This window comes from Nematolebias whitei, chromosome 2 (assembly GCF_014905685.2).
Source record: "Nematolebias whitei isolate Nwh7 chromosome 2, NemWhi1, whole genome shotgun sequence".
NCBI lineage: Eukaryota > Metazoa > Chordata > Actinopteri > Cyprinodontiformes > Rivulidae > Nematolebias > Nematolebias whitei.
The window spans coordinates 11,177,568-11,187,899 of NC_056499.1; the positions used below are offsets into that span (position 1 = coordinate 11,177,568).

Genomic DNA, 10,332 nt, shown 5'->3' on the forward strand with positions numbered 1-10,332 from the left:
TATATATATATATATATATATATATATATATATATATATATATATATGACACATGAAGTCCTTATTAACTTGTTTATTTATTTATTTATTGACAGATTTCTTCCATAAAATGTGAGGATTTGCGTTTCCTTACTAGTTTCTTTTTTTTATTATTTGTGTTTTCCTTTTAAAATATTTTATCGATCTGTTTTTTCTCCCTGAGTCCTCTCCTCAGTGTTAATGCAGCACACCTGTTCCTGGTTTCTCTCCCCAGGTGTTCCTCATTCCCCCTGATCAGTTTTTTTTCTGCATTTATGTGTGTTCTGTCCTCCTCTCCCTGTCAGTGCATTGCATGACATTTCTCGTTGTGGTTTCCTCGTGTGTTTCCTTTGTGTGCCTCCGAGCAAATTCCACTCACATTCCTCCATTTCCCAGGAGTTCATGACTTGTTCATCCTTCTTTTCTATATGCAGGTGCTGGTCATAAAATTAGAATATTATGGAAAAAGTTGATTTATTTTCACTGTGTTTTCTCAGGTCCAATGTCAACGCATCCATTTACCAGGAAGTTTTAGAGCACTTCATGCTTCCTGCTGCTGACCAACATAATGGAGATGCAGATTTCATTTTTCAACAGGACTTGGCACCTGCACACAGTGCCAAAGCTACCAGTACCTGGTTTAAGGACCATGGTATTGCTGTTTTTAATTGTCCAGCAAACTCACCTAACCTTAAGAGGAAGATGCAATATGCCAGACCCAACAATTCAGAAGAGCTGAAGGCCATTATCAGAGCAACCTGGGCTCTCATCACACCTGAGCAGTGCCACAGACTGATTGACTCCACACCATGCCACATTGCTGCAGTAACCCAGACAACATGAGCCCCAACTACAGTAAGTACTGAGTGCTGTACATGCTCATACTTTTCAGTTGGCCAACATCTCTTAAAAATATGCATATATATATATTGGTCTTAAGTAATATTCTAATTTTCTGAGATACTGAATTTGGGGTTTTCCTCAGTTGTCTGTTAAAATCATCAACATTAAAAGACATATGCATTTGAAATACTACAATATACACATTTCACTTTTTAAATGGAATTACTGCAATAAATCAACTTTTTCATGATAGTCTAATTTTATGTCCAGCACCTCTGTATATATACTTTGGTCACCTTATTTTTTTGAATCTCATGGCAGAATATGCATCCAGAGTAGCATCCAGCCATCAACCTTGGTAGAATGTCCTAAACAATTGTAAACGACTCAGCAGGCTCTTGCCACCAGAGCTTTGTTCTGAGGATCAGGGTCCACTCTGATCTGAGAACAGTAAGCCCCCCAAAAATCCAGCTGTTGGGGAGCATTCCTGACTACATCGGATCCACATACCCAGCTCCTTCTTTGGGGTGGGTTTCTGTCTTTTCTCATCTCCCCAGAGTGGGATTCTTGAGCTGCTGGAGTACCAGGAAGTCATCTGTGGAGCCCCAAAGTCTTAATACATTAAAAAGTCTCCTGTATACAGATCCTTCACCTGAGCTGGACCTGGCAGCTCACCTTCCTGTGAGCCCAGAGATAACCATTTCTGCTGCTCCTGCGTCTGAGGTGGATATTTTCCATATATTTGTCATGAAATACAAACACCTGAAACTAACCCTAACAACAAAATAAAGTTAAAAAGAGACACATCTTTGCAATTATCTGGGACAAAAAAAAGATTTTTTTTTTTTGTGTAACTGTTTAATTATAAGAACTAAAGCAGCAGCCACAGCATCTCTCTGAGAGACACTCCGGCTGCTCTCTTTCTCTCTGACCTGCAGTTTGGTCACTCACACAAGTCGCACATCTGTACGATGATGATGATGATGGTGATGATGATGTTCTGAACATAACCATTTTTACAAAGTTAGATTTTAGATACAAATGTCCCGGGGAGGTCAGGGGTGGATTACAGGAGGAGATAAGTGATGGTGTATCAGTTCTGGTATCTCCCCGGGCTGCAGTAAATTGGTCAAGTGTGAACACATTGAGTATGTTTAGAACATAGATTGTTACTTCATTACGTCAACACCTTTGGTTAAAATAGAGAAGTGTCCTCCTTTGAAAATTGTCCAGGAAACATTGATTGGTGCTCTCACCTGCAGTCTGTCTTTGAGTTGGGAACATTTTGCACACCTGCGGTGTATCAGACAGCACGACCCGCCCTGCTCTGACTAGATAAAACTGTGGCTCTGGTTCTCTTTATTGGTTGAAAGCAGTAGTTTAATCCCTCGATCATTGGATTGGATGTCTTTAATCAGTTTTGCTTTCTCATATTTTTCCTTCCTGATATTTACAGACGACAGAAATCAATCCTGGCAACAGAGAATGTTAATCCTTCCTACCCCACATAATGTATTTAAGATCAACTTTCAAATTTCTTGATGAATTTAAGATAGGTGGCTCAGTTGGTCGAGCTGCTGCCTCTCAGCAAGAAGGTCGCCAGATGGAATCCCGACCGGTGGCCTTTCTAGGTGGAGTTTGCATGTTCGTTCTGTACATGATGGGTTTTCTCCGGTTTCTCCTGTTTCCTCCCACAGACCAAAAACATGCATGTTAGGCTGATTGGCAACTCTAAATTGCATCTAGGTGAGAGTGAGAGAGTGCATGGTTGTTTGACTCATTTGTCTCTATGTGGCCCTGTGATGTACTTGCGACCTGCCCAGGGTATACCCGCCTCGCACAGTGATTGACAGACATGGGCACCGGGGACCCCCGTGACCCAAAATGGAAGAAGTGGGTAAAAGGTAATGGATGGACGGCTTTAAGACTTTAAGGATGTGCAGACATCCTGTATGTAAAGGATCTGAATACTAAAGATAAAGTTTTCTATTAAGTTTCTTTTATCATATTTTTTACATTGTTTTTGTTTTTTTCTCATTCTGATGCACTCGGTGTATGAAGGGAAATGTGATTGTATCATTGAGTTGCAACAGAAGATTACATAATGTGAAAGGTGCCTGAATGCACACTGAATTCACTTTATTTATCTATGTTCTGACAGAGTTTGTTTATGCTCCTCTTGAGCTTTTTCCCAGTAGATTACCAATTTTGGGGCAAACTGCAAAATTTCCAAGTTAATAAACCAAGTCGAGGCAAGATGTGCTTGCTAACAGGATGATACTGTCAACTGCCACTCTCCAAGACTGACTGCTACTGTCAGCCAATAATGACTTCAAGTCATTCATAATGACACAACTGCAGACTTTGCATTCCGCTGACATTTTAAGCCACAGAAATCACAAGTTTTAGGTAACCTTCAGTAGATCCCACATTGTATCACATGCAAATATGGAGAAAATAAACTACTGTGTCTTGAGCAGGGAATACTGTTCCTGTTGCCAAAAAAAAAAAAAAGAGTAATTTGTTCAATCATTGTGGAGTTTTATTTTATTGATCTTTCAGTTGCACCCACTTTTTTTAATCATTAAAATATTTCTTAGGATTTGTATTCATAGGGAAATGTTGCAACTCATATTCATTATCAAGTAAAAAAAAGTTATATTTTATGATTTATTTTTTTATATTGTATTATTTAACTATACTTTCTGCCTGTTTGTATATTGCACATGTCTGTGGTTAAATGCTTGGAAGACCTTATTGGGGAAAAACAGCCACGTGTTTATTGTTTTATTTAATTTGGTGCAAATAATAAACTTTTTTTTTTTTCTGAAAAAGCCTAAAAATCTCTAATTTTTTCAAATATCCAGATATGTTTCAAATACTCACAGTAACATTACTACCAATACACTTTTGTGTTCCTTAGAGGGAAAATCATCCATAGCAAAACCTACCATATACTTATCGCCAACATTTATTTTATATCATAAAATAATGTGTTCCTCTTAGCAATTTTTTTTTATTTTTTTTTACCTCTATATATATACTTTAGATTTTTATATTATACCACTACATGGTGATCTGTCTATATTTAAAACAAGCTGTAAAAATTATCAGAGGATCTTTCACTCACCCTAGAAGAAACTTCTCATCCAAGGCTGGACTTGCTGCATAGTTTCACCTCATGTCTTGTCCAACAAAATTTAGTTTGTATGTAAAGAGCGAAAACATGCTTGCATGTTGCAAAAAAATAAAAAATAAATAGATGAATATATATATATATATATATATATATATATATATATAAAATCTTCCACATGCATGTAGGCTGCAGAATTGGATGCTTCATGGCTCAGAACATCTGACTCCCATTGGCTTATCCAAAGCAGGACATAGCAAATGTATTGGGTTACTGCAGCTGGTAGTAAAAACAAACAAACAAAAAATAATAACATAAATTGAGCAATGTATCTAGGTAGGGGTTTAGAAAAAATAATAAGTAAAAAAATAAATAAAAATGAAATAACCTTTATGTTCTGCCACTGAGTGACTATAAGCATGACCCAAATCAAGGCCTCATTTTTGGCCACTGAATCTGAAGGGTTTTAGCTGGAGTTTTATCAAATTCAAAATTATTTTTAATCCATCCATCCATCCATCCATCCAGCCAGCCAACCATCCATCCATCCATCCTTCCATCCATCCATCATTTTGTATAAAAAATTATTTTGGATGCATAATAATAAGATAAAATGTTGTTTTAACTGTCATAAGAGTGGCAATAAAATAATAAGTAATTTAAATTTTACATTTATTTTAGGCTTAGGTAGATCAAAAAGTTTTTTTTTTTTTTTTTGTGTGGTAAATTATTAAATACTATTTTTAAAGCAAAAAAGATGGTTGATTTCCCCAGTAAAGAACACTGAGGTGTTTAATGTGTGATTTTGTATCAGAGCCAGGCCTGATCTCAAGATGTGGGGGAGTACTCTGATCAATCAAACAGCTGCTGTTTCTGAGATGTTTGTTCACACAATTAATATTTAGTTTATTAATAATTAAAGACATTTTATGAAAGATGGGGCAAGCTTGAGGGCCAAATATGGCCTGGGGGCTGCCAGATGCCAATCACTGGTCCAGAGACTTCAAGAAATACATATTTTTAAAACTAAAATATGGTAAAATTACGTAACGTGGTCAAAAGTACAAAAACTATAATTTGAAACAAAATCTTTGGGTTTTGAAAAATGGGGCATTCACAAAATTAAATTATCATTGATCAGAATGCATATTTATGAAGGTCAACTTCAAGTATGAGCTAAAGTTATACTGCTTTAAGGTCCTGAAACATAGAATGGGATAGTGGTGCAAATGAAGGTGTTTAATTGCAAAATTATTGTAAAGACAAATAAGCTTATTTTTTTTCATTATTACTTTTTTTATGTTTTAATTATTTTATTATTTTTTTAAATATTTTTTTATGAAGGCGGAATGGTGTTTGTGATACCCAGAGCAGAGGAACTGATGGGAACAGACTCAGGACTCAGAGTAAAAAGTAGCTTCTTTTACAGTAATGTGTATTTACAGGTGACACTGGGAGGATCTGGAATAAAGGAAAAAGAAGGGCAAGTATGCTTTTCTAACAGCAGTGGTGAGGACATGAATAGATATCTTTCCTTGCAGGTTTCTTGAGGTTCAATGACACTGAGAGGATGTCATTGTGGAGGACTCCAGGGAGGTTTTGTAGCCAAGATGGAGTTGAGGCAATAGTGACGGTTAATTAAATTCATAAATACTTTATTGATCCCAGAGGGAAATTAAATGTTGTTGTAAGTCATCATAATGGTTTCATTAAGGAGTTGTTATAGATGCTGATGGCTGTGGACAGGAAGGATCTCTTGTAGCGGTCTGTCCTACAACAGCAGATCTGAACAAGCCTCTGACTGAAGACACTCTGTTGTTTTATGACAGTCTGATGAAGAGGGTGCTCAGGGTTGTCTATAATGCTCTTCATTTTATTTTGCACAACCATCTCCAAAGATTCTAGAGGAGTCCCCAGAACTGAGCCAGTCTTCTTTATGAGCTCGTTGATCTTTTTTAAGTCACTTGCTCTGGTGCTGTGACCCCAGCAGATGATGGCAGAAGAGATAGTGCTCTCTACAACAGACGTATAGAAGATATGCAGCATTTTGCTGCAAACACTGAAGGACTTCAGCTTCCTCAATTACCGTAACTGAATGTAGGCAGGAAGAGGGTGAGTGGCAGAGGAGCAGCAAGACTGTCTGAGGTCAAGGTAGAGGTAACAGGAGTACCAAGGCAGGGCATGTCTTTAGAGGAACAAAGGAGAAAACAGGTAATCCAGGATTTGGTCTCAGGGGAGCAGGTAGCCTACTATGGAGGAAGAAAGATAATCAAATTTCATTCAGGAAAACACTGGTTGACAACAACACTGATTGGTATCTAACGTCCCAGCAGGGAAAGGAACACCTACACAGTCTCCTGGAGCTTGTCGGAGGAAATGGACCACAGTTGCTGCTCGTTGGCACCGCCCAGCACATAGGAACCTGCCGAAGGAAAACACTGGAATCCAACAGAAAGATTGCACATGATGAAATAAATGAGTTTCCCTTCACCTTTATCAAAGGGTTGGGAAAAAGAAAATTAGAGTTGGCATTTACCTAATTCAACCTCTGCTCACCTGTGGGCAGCCGTAAAAAGCATCACTCAAGCCACGGGCATACAAAGTGTTGCATGGTTCATGCAGTCATGGTTCATGTGAAATAGTTAAATGTTAATGATAAATTATAAAAATACAAAAAAATCAACAAATTAAAATATCAGCAAGTTAATATCTTACATGCATTAATACATAATTGTTCAGTATAGGTTCTTTTTAAATTACCCGTAATGTTTTGTTTTTAAACTCAGACAAGACTGAGGTTTTGGTTTTTGGACCAAAAATAAAAAGCATCTTATGAATTATTTTTTCAGTCTTGCGCCCCCCTTGGATGGCATTAATTTGTCCTTCAGCTCTAATGTTAAAAACCCTGGTGTTATTTTTGATCAGGACATGTCTTTTAACCCCCACATTAAAAAATGTTACTAAAACGACCTTCTTCCACCTGCGTAATATCGCTAAAATTAGAAAAATCTAAAAATGTTGCAGAAAAACTGGTTCATGCATTTGTCACATCTAGCCTGACTATTGTAATGGTTTGTTATCTGGGTGTCTAGATACTTCTTTAAAAAAAGTATCTTGTTAATCCAAAATGCTGCTGCCAGAGTCTTAATGAGAGTTGATAGGAAATATCATATCTCTCTAGTGTTAGCGTCTCTCCATTGGCTCCCTGTCCAATCCAGAACATAATTTTAAATCTTACTTGAAACCTACAAATTTCTCAACAACCTAGCTCCATCTTATATTACTGATCTCATCATTCCATATATTCCTAATAGAGCACTTCACTCACAGATTGCAGGTTTACTTGGGATTCCTAGAGTTTCTAAAAGCAAAATGGAAGGCAGAGTTTTCAGTTATCAGACTCCTCTCTTATGGAACCAACTTCCAGTTTCTGTATGTGAGACTGACACCTTGTCTACTGTGTCAATTAAATTCAATTCAGTTTATTTATATAGCGCCAAATCACAACACAGTTGTCTCAAGGCACTTTACAGAAACATTCACATACATAAATAAGCCAATTAGTACAGTTCTCTAAGGAATCCTTACTACTCCTTACTTTTAAGATTACACTCAAGTCTTTCCTTTTTGATACATCCTATAGTTATGGTTGTCTTGGGTTTCCTGAGCTATCCCTTAATTATGCTGATATAGACTGATGGAGGACAAAATGACCACATTTCCTCACTGCTGTCTTTATTTGCTCTACTTTACCTGTTTGTATTTGTAATTATCTCTATCTTATCATGTGTTGTTTGTCTTTCCTCCTATAGAAAATTCATCCTGTCATTATGTGTTTGTTTTTTACTTCCTGTCCTCTCAAACCTAACCGGTTGAAGAAGAAGGCCACTTGTCCTGAGCCTGGTTCTGCTGAAGGTTTCTTCCTGTTAAAAGGGAGTTGTTCCTTTCCACTGTTGCCTTTGTGCTGGCTCAGGATGGGAGACGGTGATGAAATGAAGATTCAACACAATCTGCTGACTTCCTTAGATAGAGAACTTTACTAACTGGCTTTTTTAATTTATGTGATTTTTTTGTTTGTTTGTATAGTGCCCTGAGACGATTTATTTTGGGACTTGGAGCTATGTAAAAATAACTAAATTGAAACTGAATTTAAATTTCACAAAAGTGGTGAAATTTCTGCACCTCCCAGATTTTTATTTTTTATTAAATTATTTCTGTGTTGCCAGAAAGGTTAGATATTTTACTCATTGTTACATTTATCTTGTAGCTAGCATTAATAGTCTTAGCTAGCCTTTGCTACGTTTGATTTTTAGATAAATTTAGCTATTTTTAGTTAGTATTTGCTTCTTTCAGCTAGTTTTCTGTTCCTTTTTTGCTTTAACAACTCAGTTTCAACATTTTTTTTTTAAGTTTTAGCCAACTCATTCATTACTCTGCATTTTTGCAGAAAATGCCATTTCTTCTGTTTTTAAGCAAAACTCTCCCAGTAGTTGTGTTTTCTGTAGCTTCTGCTAACCAAGGCGTAAATGTTTGCTTTAGATGGCACACTTGACCACCCGTTTCCAACATCCCTTCCCTTTACATCATTTTTTTGCTTTGGATTTTGAATTAGGAGAGCAGACAGTTACTTTGTGTTTCATCACTTTCTTTTATTCATAATTCATAAGTTTCACAGTGATGGAAGTTACTACATCAGCATTCAAGCATTTTTAGTGTTTTCAAATATACAGACAAACATTACTTCATGCTTGTTCAAGGTTTTGGAGTTTCCACAAATACAAGACGGAGAATTTCAAAGAATGAACTGCTGAAGCTCTAAGCAACCCTTAATGTGAGATTGCTCTCGCTATTAGGGCTGCAAGCCTTTCAAGCATCAGAAACATTTTTCCTGCTCTGCTTTCCTTCTTTTTACTGAATGTTGCCCTTTTTCTGCTCCTTTCATATTTATTTAGTTCCCTTTATGCATTTGCTATGGCTGAGCATTTAAGCTGCAACATCATCATGAAATTGTTCTTGTTTCACTTCAAATTAAACTTTTTTAAATACTTCATGCTGTAGTTAAAAGATAACCTATAATCCAAAGTATAAAAACTGACCCCATGCAAAATTCATGACGTGCTTTTAAAGTTGTTTCATTTAAAATGGCTTGCTTAGCTCACACTCTTCCTGAAAGAAACAACTTTATTTCCATTGCAGTCAATTTTGAAGTCCAGAACAAACTGTAAATAATGGATTACTTGAACTTCCTCCTTCTTAACCCACATGCTGTAATACGCTGTCAGGATTTTCCCCCGTTTATTTATTTACCCTCGTAGTGACATGCACACTTGGAGGTTTACAGCATTTGTTTGGGTCTCAAAGCAAGAACACATAATCTCTCAGACGCAAATTAAGCAGACAACAACCAGTAATGCTACCAGCCGAGGGCCAAGCATGTTGGCATATGCTGGATTTGACTAATACTTGTATTTCTCTGCTTAGACAGCTTCTTTCTTTTTCTGCATTTGTAGATTTTCATGCACTAAATCTTTAAAATGTGTCTTCTTCTAATATCTTCTGGGTTAACAATAATAGCGTGCATGGCCTACATTCTTTAGTGATTCTTAGTGTTTTAGATTTGGTTGTGATTGATAAAACATATAGAAAGAGTTTATGAACTTGTGCACTGGAAATAACTTTCACATCTGAGGATAAATGGGGTGCTAGATACTGTACTTCTAGATTAGTGCATTAAATTGCTAAATAAATGAACCACATTGATTAATGATACACAGTGTAGCTTCAATCAGAGCAGCAAAAAAAAGATAAACTTTATTTTTTGGCAAATATTGTATGATCTTATATATATGTATCTTGAATTTTGGCTTGTAAAAGTGGACTCGATTCATAATTTTGTTCACAGCAATTTAAACAAAGTGTCTAACAAAGTTCTTTGTCTCTAGCCAGATATTATAATGCGTCGTACCTATTTTATCTCTAAAATATACAATTACCCGTATTTGAATTAACAAGTGCCTGTAAAATCTGAAGCCTTTACAAATAGAAATTAAAATGTTATTATAGCTTAATAAACTCATTCTCTCATTTTCTACACACACCTTTAGTCATATTTAGTGTTAAGAAGCAGAAATGGTCAATAGATGAGAGGTGAGGTGCTCCCTGTAAAAACTGTTGCACAATCTCACAACCCAAAAAAATAAAAATAAAAGACAGGGACATGTGAGACAGTCATGCAGGAGGAAGCCAGCTAACTCACACATGGAAAGGGACAACATGCAAACAAACCACTGAGAGGTCTGGAGAACAACATTTTTTATTTATTTATTTATTTTTTA

General features: G+C 36.4%; 1 long non-coding RNA gene across 1 annotated transcript in view; it reads left to right on the forward strand.

Annotated features, from left to right (window-relative positions):
• Window positions 1-543, forward strand: part of LOC119428903 — an 829-nt gene extending 286 nt beyond the window's left edge. The window contains exons 2-3 of the long non-coding RNA XR_005187725.1: window positions 96-111; window positions 516-543. This is a non-coding gene — a long non-coding RNA (uncharacterized LOC119428903). The remainder of the gene's footprint in view (window positions 1-95; window positions 112-515) is intronic.
• Window positions 544-10,332: the final 9,789 nt, after the last annotated feature.